Source organism: Theropithecus gelada, chromosome 8 (assembly GCF_003255815.1).
Source record: "Theropithecus gelada isolate Dixy chromosome 8, Tgel_1.0, whole genome shotgun sequence".
NCBI lineage: Eukaryota > Metazoa > Chordata > Mammalia > Primates > Cercopithecidae > Theropithecus > Theropithecus gelada.
The window spans coordinates 103,674,401-103,688,181 of NC_037676.1; the positions used below are offsets into that span (position 1 = coordinate 103,674,401).

The 13,781-nt window shown below is 42.1% G+C and overlaps 1 pseudogene; it reads right to left on the reverse strand.

The window, feature by feature from the left end:
• Positions 1 to 11,346: 11,346 nt before the first annotated feature.
• On the reverse strand, positions 11,347 to 11,956 carry LOC112629742 (annotated as a pseudogene).
• Between the last annotated feature and the right edge of the window lie 1,825 nt (positions 11,957 to 13,781).

A 13,781-nucleotide genomic window follows, 5' to 3' on the forward strand; every position in this document is an offset into this window, starting at 1 on the left:
TATTTTTTAAGTCACATAAAATTCCCACTACAGAAATGTCTGGAGATTCCTTTTTATTTTTTTTATGGAGATAGATGGAGAAGAGTCTTGGTTAGCAGCTGGAGGAAGTATGAGAGATAGGTAGCATTTAATTAAATGTGTTCTGGATGTTTGGGGAAAGCATTCTGGGTTTATTCAACATTTAGGCAACGGCGATCTTTGCAGACTACAGCTAATATTTGTCTCTGGAGAAGAAAGCTCCTAATCCCAGAACTTATTAAATACTAAATACCTTGTTGAGGAAAGATTGAGGCTAAAAATGTCAACTCTAAAATGTCAGAAAATTCTGAAGTTTCCATAGCAATGTTAATTTGCTCCTCTCATAAGCCATTTTAATGTTAGTAAAAATGCTGTTAGCTGACTGGGAAATGCAGCTCCCTCTGAGTGATATTGAATAAGCTCATCTTAATTAAGCTACAAGGCTCCTCCATTTCCTGGCTGGACACAGAAAAGACTTCATTGGCTGTATCGAGCAAGAAAAAGAAAGCCCTTTGTGATCCTGGTGGATGGCATCTGTGGCTGAGAAACATCAAGAGGACAGAAATGGTCTTGGAAAGGCTCTGAGCTCACAAGGCTGGCCGTGGCGAACATAAAGCTCAAAGCATAAAGCAAGTTAACAGTGACTGAATTTTAGGGCAGCCGTGCCCACTGTGAAAGTGTCTTCAGAACTCTTGGAGGCTTGGAATCCAGGGAGGGCCACACAGTGATAGGGCTTAGCATCCTAAGGTCCATAGTCTAATTTAATGGGCTAAATATTAAAGTTTTGCTAAGCTATCCTTAATTCTCAATTCCCAAATTGCTCCTGAAGCTGTAGTCAATATCATTGGTTTCAGAGTTATTCTTTTGTCCTGCTTCCAGTAACCATTAGTATATGTGTAACTGCTGAAAATGGCACTCAGGTTAATGGCTAAATCTAAAATAAACCTTTGAGATCGTTTGTTCCAAGTGGCTGAAAGCTGGCCTGGAGAGGGGAGTGCCCGGAGCATGTACAAAGCCACCTGGCACGCTGGGGGCAGGATGAAGACTATTTGATTCCCTGACACTTGCTAGCAAATTGGGTATTCCTGGGCACATCAGTTAAATCTTTGGCGTGTATCTTGGCTGGGCGTGGTGACTCATGCCTGTAATCCAGCACTTTGGGAGCCAGAGGCGAGCAGATAACCTGAGGTCACAGGTTCGAGACCTGCCAGGCCAACATAGCAAAACCCCATTTCTACCCAAAACACAAAAATTAGCCAGGCAAGGTGGTGCACACCTGTAGTCCCAGCTACTTGGGAGGCTGAGGCAGGAGAATTTCTTGAATTCTGGAGATAGAGGTTGCAGTGAGCTGAGATCACATCACTGCACTTCAGCCTGGGTGACAGAGTGAGGCTCTGTCTTTAAAAATGAATAAATACATAAAAATAAAATTGAAAAATAAATACTTGGCTTGTATCTCATGAGAAATGGAGATAGAAATGTCAGAGGTGTTTGAACCAGAGCAACATCATCTTGAATAGGGCCTGGGTAAAATGAGGCTAAAACCTACCGGGCTGCATTCCCAAATGGCTAAAGCATTTTAAGTCACAGGATGAAACAGGAGGTCAGCAAAAGATACAGGTCATAAAGACCTTGCTGATAAAACAGGTTGCATTAAAGAAGCCGGTTAAAACCCACCAAAACCAAGATGGCGATGAGAGTGACCTCTGGTTGTCTTCACTGCTACACTCCCACCAGTGTCATGATGGTTTACAAATGCCATGGCAATATCAGGAAGTTACCCTATATGGTCTAAAAAGGGGATTCACCTTTTGTTTAGTAAATAATTTTTAAAAACCCGTAAAAATGGGCAACCAGCAGCCCTCAGGGCTGCTCTGTCTGTGGAGTAGCCATTCTTTTATTCCTTTACTTTCTTAATAAGCTTGCTTTCACTTTACTCTATGGACTCACCCTGAATTCTTTCTTGCACGAGATCCAAGAACCCTCTTTTAGGGTCTGGATCCGGACCCCTTTCCTGTAACAGTAATAGCTATTTCACATTTTTTAAGTGTCAAATTAAATGGACTAATAAATTCTAAATACTTAATCTGGTATTTGGCCTAAAACGCTATGATTTATTTATTTATACTCCCCTTTCTGCTCCATATCCTGTTTTCCCTAGCTAGATATATATGTTGTTCCAAACTAATTTAAAATGGGATGCCTTTTACATGTTGTTTGTTTCCTTCTCTTCAAATTCTCCAAATTCTTTCTCCAAATTCCCCAGTAACTCCAAATTCTTTGCTTATCTACCTATCTAGAATTATTTTGTTAAGGGAGAACAACAAACCTTGTTAAAGTGATGTCTAATTGTTTCCTTGCAGCCAAAGCCATCTCAACTGCTACAATTGTTTTTCTTTGAATCTTCAAATAGTTTCAATTTGGATCAAGTACAGATTAGTGGAGGTTAAAGGCATATTCGTTAAGGAATTGATCAGAAGTCCTCCACACACTCCCACCCAGTGATTCCTGCTATGGCTGCCCCTTGTGATCCCCTGAAAACCTCTACATCAGATTCTTTAAGAATCAAGAGCCTTTAGGGGTGGGTGCGGTAGCTCGCACCTGTAATCCCAGCAGGTTGGGAGGCTGAGGCAGGTGGATCACCTGAGGTTAGGAGTTCAAGACCAGCCTGGCCAACATGGAGAAACCCCGTCTCTACTAAAAATGCAAAAATCAGCCAGGTGTGGTGGCAACACGCCTGTAATCCCAGCTACTGAGGAGGCTGAGGCAAGAGAATCCCTTGAACCCGGGAGGTAGAGGTTGCAGTGAGCCGAGATCGTGCCACTGAACTCCAGCTTGGGCAACAAAGTGAGACTCCATCTTAAAAAGAAAAAAAAAAAAATCAAGAGTCTTTAAACATTTCACACCATTTGACTCAGAAATTCCACCTTTAGGAATCAACCTATCCTAAGAAAATAGATGCCCAAAGTAGCTCATTTATTTATATATATATATATATATATATATATATATATATATATATATAAAATCTTCCAAGTCCAATTAGAGGAAGAGGGAATGATGGTATAAAATACGTATCTTTAAACTATTGCAGATGTTTTAAAAATTAGACTTACACTGTGGTGTTAGAAGTCAGGATACCAACACCCTTGGGGTAAAGATAGTGACCAGGAGGGGGCATAAAGAAGGCTTGTGAGGTGCTGGTCATATTCCATTTCTTCATCTGGGTGCTGGATGTATGTGTGTATTTACTTTGTGAAAATTCATCAAGCTGTATTCTTTTGAGATTTTATATATATATATATATATATATATATATATATATATATATATATATTATATATATATATATATTTGTTAAAAATGATGGCAAAATACACCTAACATAAACTTTATCATTTTAATCAGTTTAAGCGTACAGTTTAGTAATGTTAAGTACATTCACATTGTTGTGATAACAATCTCTTCATCTCGAAAAACTGAAACTCCAAGCTCATTAAACAACAACTCTCATTCCTCCCTCCACCCCAGCTCTGGCAACGGCCATTCTACTTTCTGTTTCTGTGAATTGAAGCACTCTACGTGCCTCATGTAAGTGAAGTTATACAGTATTTGCCTTTTGGGGGCCTTATTTCACTTGGTATAAAGGCCTTACGTTTTATCCATGTTATAGCGTATATCAGAATTTCCTTCCTTTTTAAGGCCAAATAATATCCTATTGAATTGGGTATACCACATTTTGTTGATCCATTCTTCTATTAACGGACATTTGGGTTGCTTCCACCTTTTGGCTGTTGTGAGTGATGCTGCTATGAACATGGGTGTACAAATATCTCTTTGAGACTCTGTTTTAATTATTTTGTGTATATATCCAGAAGTGGAATAGCTAGAGATATAGGCATGTTTTATGTGTATGTTATACTTCAATAAAATATAACTTAAAAAATACTGATGCCTGGGTTTTACCTCTAAATAGTCTCATTAAATGGTCTGAGGCTATGAGTCCTGGGCATTAGAGTTTGTAAAGCCGCCTTAGGGATTCTCACATGAAACCAAAGTTGAGAACCCCTAACTCAAAAGATGCATTTAGTATATTTTCACAAACTACTTGGAGAGGACTGTGCAGAAGTAGGCGTCAGGGCCAATGGGTCCAGTCTTCACATCAGCCTTTTCCTGGTGGCTTTTCTGACCCAGCTTTATCCCTTCAGTCTTCTAACTGAGAATCATTCTCCTCACAGGGTAACCTGGACCATGTATGTCAGTCAATGCTTATGCCTCCCACCAATTGCAGATAGAGGAGATGACATGCCTGGGTCCTCACGTCAGCCCTTGCCAGAATGAGTGGGCAGGACTGGTCTTTCTACGCATAGAACAAGTAGGTAGATGCCTCCATGATGAGATGAAAGGAATAGTCAGGAGAGCCTCCCCAACACACAAATACACACACACACACAGACACAGACACACACACACACACACACATTCTCCTACTGGCTACCCAAGAGTCTTCACCTCTTTTTTTGCCTGACTTAAAGTCCTGCCAATAAGTGAGAACCACTTTTAAAAGCCAACTGGGCCTGGCAAGGTTATATACGCACTATTAGCTATTCAAACCATATTGTGAGTTAGTTCAAAGAGAGGCTTTTCAACAATACAGCTGTGATATCAGGACATGAAAGCAGGGTTTTCCAGCCTAGTACTGTTGATATTTTGGGCTTGACAATTCTTTGATGTGGGCAGCTGTCCTGTGCATTGTAAGACGTTTAGCAACATCTCTGGCCTCTACCCACTAGAGATGTCAGGAGCAGTCCACCCTCAGTTGTAATCACTAAAAATGTCTCCAGACATAGTCAAATGTTTCCTTATTGATGGAAGAAGAGAGGAAGAAGAAGTGTTGCAACACAGAAAATTTAGAGGCAGTTGGGCCTGGAAAAGATTGACATCCTCTTACTTCTCATGATCCACTTGTGTCTCAGCCCCAGAAAACCCTCCTTCCTGTTATTAATGAGAGACAGGTGCACCATGGAAAATAAGGCACTAAAGACAAAGTCCAAGTGTTACAAGATAGTGCCTTGCGCCTACATGGAAGCTGTGTAATTTGGCACTAATTGCTCTCCTCCCAGCTTCCTTACTGCCTCCAAAATGTGAAATGTTGTGAGGTTAGGACTTATTATGGGAACCATTCTGCCCCACCCCTGTCCCCACAAAAATATGACCAGCTTTTCATGATGACAAAGCTACCTCTTGTGAATGCCATAAATGTGGTTAATTCATTGACACACATCTTGTCATTTATCACATTTAAAATCATATGACATATTCCCAGAGTTTTAAAATTTAAATTTGTAGCTGGGCACAGTGACTTATGCCTATTGTCCCAGCACTTTAGGAGGTTGAGGCAAGAGGATCGTTTGAGTCCAGGAGTTCAAAACTGGGCAACTTGGTGAGTCCGCATATCTACAAAAAATTTTAAAAATTATAAAAAATTTTAATTTGTCCCAATTCTAAAGGACTCTGCGCTGCTAACGTGGAGATATTTTTAAGTACTACACACAGATGGAAGGCAGAGGAACAGTGCTGGCTGAGGGCTGAGCTCTGCTTTCAGGGGAGACCCTGAACCTCTGACCCAGACTTCCAGCCACTCTCTTCCTGTCGGGCTCTTTTTTGTACCTTGGAGCAGGAATCTTAAAGGCAGCCGCAAGCGGTGGCTCACTCCTGTAATCCCAGCACTTTGGGAGGACAAGGTGGGCGGATTGCCTGATCTCAGGAGTTTGACATCAGCCTGAGCAACATGGTGAAACTCCGTCTCTACTAAAAACCAAAAAATTAGGGGGGCATGGTGGTGCATGCCTGTAGTCTTAGCTACCTGGGAGGCTAAGGTAGTAGGATCGCTTGAGCCCAGGATGTCGAGGCTGCAGTGAGCTGAGATTGTGCCACTGCACTCTAGCCTAGGTGACAGAGGGAGGCCCTGTCAAAAACAAAAACAAAAAAAGGAATCTTAAAAGCTACTTTCCAGGACTGTCTGTAAATGACAGAGGCTGTTTCCAGGACTGTCTCTAACTGACAGAGCCTGTTTCACGCCTTTGTCTTCTTCCATTTTGTCCTCTTCACCTGAGGCTTCTGCTTTATTAGGGTTATGGGGCCTAAGCCCCTCTTTTGTGAGGAACATTCAGCCAACACTTTGTTGCAGGCAGGGTAGTCGACTGGCCTGAAGGTGCAGACACCACTCCAAGCTCGAGTGTCCTCTGGCCGCTGCTCCACCAGCTCAGCTCATGATCCTCATGGGCAGCCGTCTTGCAAAGAAAGGCCATGAGTAAACAAAGCATTTGCCACAGGAGTTTGGCTCAGATTTAATAGAGGACGTGTGCAGTCTTTCAGTGCTCCTCGGCCCACAAGCTTTAACCACTGTACAAACTGATTTAGAACACTAAAGCTCCACTGTTTGTTTAATGCCTTTATTGACTTAATTCCCGCCTCTTAGGCAGGTGGCCCCGGCAGGCAGCGCCGTCATTGTTCTGAGTCGGATCTCCTCAGTGACACCGCGGCCTTCCTGCTGAGAGTTCCTTTCTTTATTTCATTTTTTCTGGTCCTTAAAAAGTTGGGCAATCAAATTACAGTTACAGGTGTAGTGTTTCATTTTGAAAGAGGTGTAATTCACTCCAGTCAGTATTTGCAGCGGTCGAATTAGGTTTGTGGTGTAATACGGACTTTTCCACTTTCCCCTTGGCTAAAGCGAAGGGCTGATTTCCTGGGTGACCGTGAGGAGTGCCGTTAACTCTTCTGGTGTATTAACTCTTTCTGAACCTTGGGCCTCATTTGTCAGTGACTTTCAAGGTGCCCTCATGTATAATTAAGATATACAATAAGATACATGCAAAGCGTTTGCAAACTTCTTGTGGTGCCTTGCTCCACTATTGATTTGGCCCAAAACAAAAAATATTTTCATTGTTCATTGCAACAACAACATCATTTATTAAACATACACTGTGCAAAGTATGTTATCTAGCGAGGTTTTTCCTTAGATGCCTGCCTTGGCTCCTTTGAGCAGCACCATAAACTTTTGTGCTGGGTATTACTGCTGTCTTTTATCAGACAGGGACGGTGAGGACTGGAAAGGTGAAGTGGCCTGCCCACAGTCCCTTCGTGTCTGGAGGCGGAGCAGGAATTTGATCCCAGTGACCTGACCACTTCCACTCATCAAGGAGAAAAGGAAACCCCACAGGCTCTAAAAGGGAGTCAGAGTCACGTGAGTGGTCCGGTGAGCTATGCCTATAGTGGCACAAGTGGGTTTGCTGAGCTCGTGCCTCTCAGAGGCCACTTGACAACTTCTCCCGATGGCACAGAGCTGTTCTTGGACAACTTCCTTAAGCTTTCTCATCAGAGGGCAGAGCTTTTGTGTCACCTGATCTTGTTGCCGGTAAGGAAGTTGGGAGCAGCATATATGCACACACATTCTCTCAGACACACAGCCACACGTCCATTCACACAATGCACATTCCCATAACCACACACATGCACACTATCAGGCACACAGACATGCACACGCACACATTTAATCGGACACACACATACACTCTCAATACACTCACACATACACCCACACACCTGTCCACCCTCGGTACACTCACATATACACCCACACACCTGTCCACCCTCGGTACACTCACACATACACCCACATACCTGTCCACCCTCGGTACATTCACACATATGCCCACACACCTGTCCACCTTCAATACACTCACACATACGCCCACACACCTGTCCACGCTCAGTACACTCACACTCACACACATGCACACTCACATTCACACACACACTCATGCATGTGTACACCTCTTGCTTTCCTGCATAGAAGCTGAGTACACTCTGGGGTGCAAGATCAGGAGACCAGCACCCAATATAATAAACTGCCAGAGGGGCGGGTGGTGTGCTGTGAGATTTTGTGACTTTCCAAGGCTTGAAATAATCTGAGAATTTACAGCAAGGACCAGGAATTATTGTAAAGAAAATTGGTCTCTATTCTAACTTTAATTGCCCCCAGCCTTCACGAATCAGCTTTTTGGCACCAGCCCCTTAGCTCGAAGCATGCCCTTTGAGGCCTCATGCATTAGCGCTGAGACCTTGGGCAAGCAGCCTACCTTCTCTTTTCCTCCATTTCCTCATCTGTAAAATAGGGATAATAACAGTGCTTGCCTTATAGTTATGAGTATTAAACAAGCCAGTATATGCCAAGCTCGTGGACCAGGGCAGGGCACAAACTGTGAACAAACATGTTCACAATCAGTGGGGTTTTAATGGCTTGGGTTGGCCTGCCATTATGAACCAGTAACAATGTGTACTAAAGACACACATTAAGTTTGAGACTTCATAATGGAAATGCGGTCTAAGGAGAGATGTACCAAGCTTTGAGGGCTTTCTGTCCTAGTGTCTCAATCTATATAATCTTTCATTTGAAAAAGTTTCAAGACAGAACGGTGATTTTTCCTTCTGAGTCTCAGAGCCTTCTTGACTCCCTTAGGCAGTGAATCACCATCTACCTCCTGGGTCAGAGAGGGAGCATCACAGAGTGCTAGAAAGATCAGGATTGGCACTTTGCTATCTCCCAAACCCTCAGTTAAAGGAATCCTCATCTTGTGAGAATTTTGCAAAACCCAATTGGAGAAGGAGCCATACAACAAGTAAAAATCTTAATTTTGGGCTGGGCTTACCTGTAAGTAGGTAGAATCTATGCATCAATGCATTTAATCTGTGATTCAAACAGATCTCCTTGGTCGGGTGCGGTGGCTTATGCCTGTAATCCCAGCACTTTCAGAGGCCGAGGCAGGCGGATCACGAGGTCAGGAGTTTGAGACCATCCTGGCCAACATGGTGAAACCCCTTCTCTACTGAAGATACAAAAATTATCTGGGTGTGGTGCTGCGCGCCTGTAATCCCAGCTACTGGGGAGGCTGAGGCAGGAGAATCGCTTGAACCTAGGAGTCGGAGGTTGCAGTGAGCCGAGATGGCACCACTGCACTCTAGCCTGGGTGACAGAGCAAGACTCTGCCTCAAAAAAAAAAACAAAAAACAAAAAACAAAAAAACTCTCCTTTTAAAAGTTATAGAAGAAACTGAAATTATTCTAATTAAGAATAGCCAGACCTATGACACTATTTTGTTCTATTTCTTTCCTTTGATCAGGTCTGGGATGATCATTTTTCAAATCTTCCAATCATCATTATCTTAGTCACTTTTCCTGTGTGTTCATCTGCACAGGCACCCCGGCAGTGGTTGCTTTGTTAATGGCTCTGGGCCACACCTTCTCTCTCCTTTGCTCTGTGGTGGTCTACGTCTTGATTCTATGTGAATGGCTCCTTTCAGAAAGTCCCACCATGATCAAACCAACTAGATGTGGTTCCTCTGTTTTCCAACCCACCTCCCACCCAAGTTAGGCCAATGCTTGATCAGAAAGGCACTATTTACTCACCTTAGAATTTCAACAATTTCCTTATCAGAGCACTCATCTCATCAAAGGAGAGGCCAGAAAGATTATTTTATAATCTGTGGAAGTAAAAGTTCTTCTCTCTCCTTCATCCTCTAAGAGATAAATGGAGATTATGCAAGTGATTTTCCTTTATAATTTGCTTTTTGTTTAAAATTTCCCCCATGTTTACAAAATAATTCCTATCTATGCCTAGAGAATTATTGGAATGAGAGTCACTGAATGCTAATAATAGTTTCTTAGGGAGGTGGCATGTAGGGTGATTTTTATTTTAGATACTGGTTCCTGCTCTTTAGTTTTCTGTATTGATTGACTTAAAATTGAACATGTAAAGTTTCGTTAAAAAATAAGGCCATTTAAAACATGTTTTTTTTGGTTTGTTTTAGAAATGGGAGTCTCTTTATGTTGCCCAGGCTGGACTCGAACTGCTGGGCTCAAATGATCCTCCCCGCTCAGCCTCCAGAGCAGCTGGGACTACAGGTGCACATGACCATGCCTGGCTTAAAAGAAAGTCATTTTAAGAAGGAATTTTTAAAAGCACACACACAGCAACAATGCCATACTTTTTCAAATGATTTTGTGTGTGTGTTAGTTTCTGAACACCTTACTCCGCAGACCAGTTAACCTTTCAGGCCAGGTTAACACATTTCTTCCCAAGCTCTGTTCAAGGCATGTTTTGAGATGAAAAGAAAGTTTCTATGAATATGGAGGAAATGTTCTCCTTCATTTCAGAAGGCATAGTTGAATTATATTATCAGCTCACGAAGCCTTTGTAAAATACACCTAATGGGTTGTTTTTTTTTTTTTTTGGTCAGACTTCTCTAAAGACAACCAAAATGATCAGTTGGGAAAACTGTTCAGAAGTTACAGCATGTGGGCTCTTCCCAGCATCTTTAAAAAGAAAGAAACTAGCCAGGTGTGGTGGTGCCTGCCTGTATTCTCAGCTACTCGAGAGGCTGAGGCAGGAGGACCATTTGAGCTCAGGAGTTCGAGGCTGCAGTGAGGTATGATCGCTACACTGCACTCCAGCCCGGGGGACACAGCAAGAGCGCATCTTTAAAAAGTTAATAACAAATAATAAAGTAATTAAAAAGAAAGTGACTCTTGCTATAAATAAATGCCAGTTCTCCCTTGTTGAGCATCATCAGCTATGCTTTGGATATGCATTCTTGGAGTTGATTTCAACTTTCTTTTTTCTTGTTTTGAGGAGCATGCTTAGATTTAAACTTTTAATTGAAGTGTAATATGCATGGAAAAATGCAGATCTCATAAATACACAACTCAATTAATTTTTAAACTCAACATTCTTCTGTAACCATCACTCAGATCAAGAAACAGAATTTTATACACCTACTGTGTACCTACAAAGATTTAAAAAATAAAAAAGGGGAAAGAAAGAATCAGTATACAATATATCAGCACCCCAGAAGTGCCCCTCATATCTTCTTACAATCGCTAACCCCCTACCCTCCACCCCAAGGGTAACCACAATCTTTTTATTATTATTATTATTATTACTAAGTTTATTTTCATTGTCTCAGGTCTGCTGAACTCTGGATCCAGGTTGTGTCAATAGGGTAGTGTGGTGCCTCCTGTACCTATCTCTGCCTCCTACAGTTATTTTTATTTATTTTTGATAGTAGAGACACGGTCTTGCTATGTTGCCCAGGCTGGTTTCAAACTCCTGGGCTCAAAAATCTTCCTGCCTCGGCCTCCCAGAGTGCTGGGATTGCAAGTGTGAGTCACCGCACCCGGCCAAGTCCTTTATCATCTCCCAAGAAGACTATGAAAGAGATTTGGGGCCCAAGTTGATAATATCAAATACACTGAACTTGACTGTGTTCATCATGTTCTGGCTCTAGAGAAATGAGAGCTGCTAGTGAGGGTGGTGCCATTCTGTGTATCTTCTGTACCTTGAAGTCTCTCAGAAATCTTGCCCCTGGTCTTCTTGTTCTAAGGACACAACAGGTTCCCTTTTTCTCTGGAGATGAAATCTAGATCTTCGATTTTGGAACCAAATTTGGACTCTTGACTCTGGAACACTAATTTCTTTAGCAAGTTGCTTCCTGGAATCAGTCCTAGAGTATGGGTTTTTCAAAAATGCCTTGATGAGAGGGCATAATTGAGAGGCACTGTAGGTGGTACAACACCGTCGGGCTTCTCTGCTTTGAAACTCTGCACCAGGTCGATCTTCTCCGTGGCTCTGGCTTGATTCTAAAATCTCTGGTTCTGGTCTTTTCTAGAATCCATGCCTAGCTCTTCAATTCTGAAACCAGATCTGGATTTTTGACTCTTCTGTATTGATTTATAAACCAAGTTTTTGTTTGGTACAATAACCTGAGCAAAGTTTTTGATTGAAGGTATTGATGAGGATTTTCAATTGATCTGTGAGTTTGCTGCAACTGTACCTATAATTTGTTGCTACCATCTTGTGTGAAGAGGTGTCTTTGGTCATGCTGGAAGAGAGTCCTGGAAGCTGAACTACTGTCTGGGAGACTCATAATCTCAGCTTCTTCATTCTGCCAGTTTTGTACTTTATGTAAGTGCAGTATTGACTCTTTCTTGTTTAGCTTTTCATTCAAACTCATGCTTGTGAAATTCATCTAATTTTGTGTGTAATTATAGATAATTCATTTTCTTTTTGTATGGTATTCTACTGTGCAAATATATTACAATTCATTCTACTGTAGATGGTCATTTGGGTAATTTCAGTTTTGAGCTAGTATAATCAGTTATTATAATTATAATCAGCTATTATAATATACTATGCACATCTAGTACATGACTTTTGGTAAACATTGTAAACATTTCTGTTAGGTATGTGCATAGGAGCAAAATAGGGTATGCAAATGTTTAGTTTGCTAGACACTACTCAACAGTTTTCTGAAGTGGTTGTACCAATTTATCACCAGCCATACATGAGTCCCAGTGGAATATAAATGTAGAATTTCAATTTTTATAAGAGTTGTGCTGAATGGTAACTCTGGAGCTACCCTGAGCCCCAAAGATCATGAGGCAGAGGAGTTTTTCCAAAAAGTTCAAATCACCATTACTTCTTCACGTTCATTTTCAGGTCAAAACACCCCTGTATGTCAGGTATGGTGGTGCATGCCTGTAGTCCCAGCTACTCAGGAGGCTGAGGCAGGAGAATTGCTTGAGCCCAGGAGTTCGAGGCTGCAGTGAACTATGATCACACCACCGGACTCCAGCCTGGGTGACAAAGTGATACCCCTGTCTCTAAAAAAAGTAGTGAAATAAATAATAATAATGATAATCATAATAAATCCTTGTAAAATAGACAGAGGTATGCCTTATGCCATTTTCTCCTGAAGCTGAGGAAATAAGACAAAAGAGATCAAATGTGTTTTCTAAGAGCCCTACTAATCCTGTATTTCCCACTCTAGCTCCAGAGCTTTGATTTTAGGTGCATGTGCCTACCTGTGAATTTGTTACAGAAAAGGCATGCTCAGGCTGAGGCTGGCATTTCTATAACATTGCTAGTTTCAAACCACAAGTCTGAATGCCATGAACCCTCATAGCATGTGAGGGTTTATTCCACTGACAATTAGCCAGGTAGAAAGGGCATATTCATAAACTCTCTTGCCTGCACTTGGAGCTTTTCTGACAGTTTTTTGTTTGTTTGTTTTTGAGACAGAGTCTCACTCTGTAGCCCAGGCTGGAGTGCAGTGGCATGATCTCAGCTCACTGCAACCCAGCTTCCCAGGTTCAAGTGATTCCCCTGCCTCAGCCTCCCGAGTAGCTGGGATTACAGGCATGCGCCACCACGCCTGGCTAATTTTTTTGTATATTTAGTAGAGTCGAGGTTTCACCATGTTTGTTGGTCAGGCTGGTCTCGAACTCCTGATGTCAAGTGATCTACCCACCTCGGCCTCCCAAGGTGCTGGGATTACAGGTGCTGACAGTTTTAAATGGAAAAAGGAGCCTATCCAGGTTTCCTAGCCTGGTTTCTCATCAGACTCAGCTGGGCAGCTTTTTAAGCTACAGGTTTCCCCATCCCCACTCAAGGGCAATTGAATTGAGGTCCTCAGAATTGGGACTTGGGAATCTGTATTTTATGAAGTTCTCAAGTGGTTCTGATTTAACTGGAGGCCAGTAGCAAACCTTTGACTGGAATCACTGTTGCTCTCATTTAAAAAAAAAAAAAACCATCCAATACACTTTACCAAAATCCTGAGAACAAGAAGAGAAAACGAATTTAAAATCAGACTTTCCCCCCTTCTTTAAAATACTCTATCAGAAGTATTTTGGGCGCCAGGCTT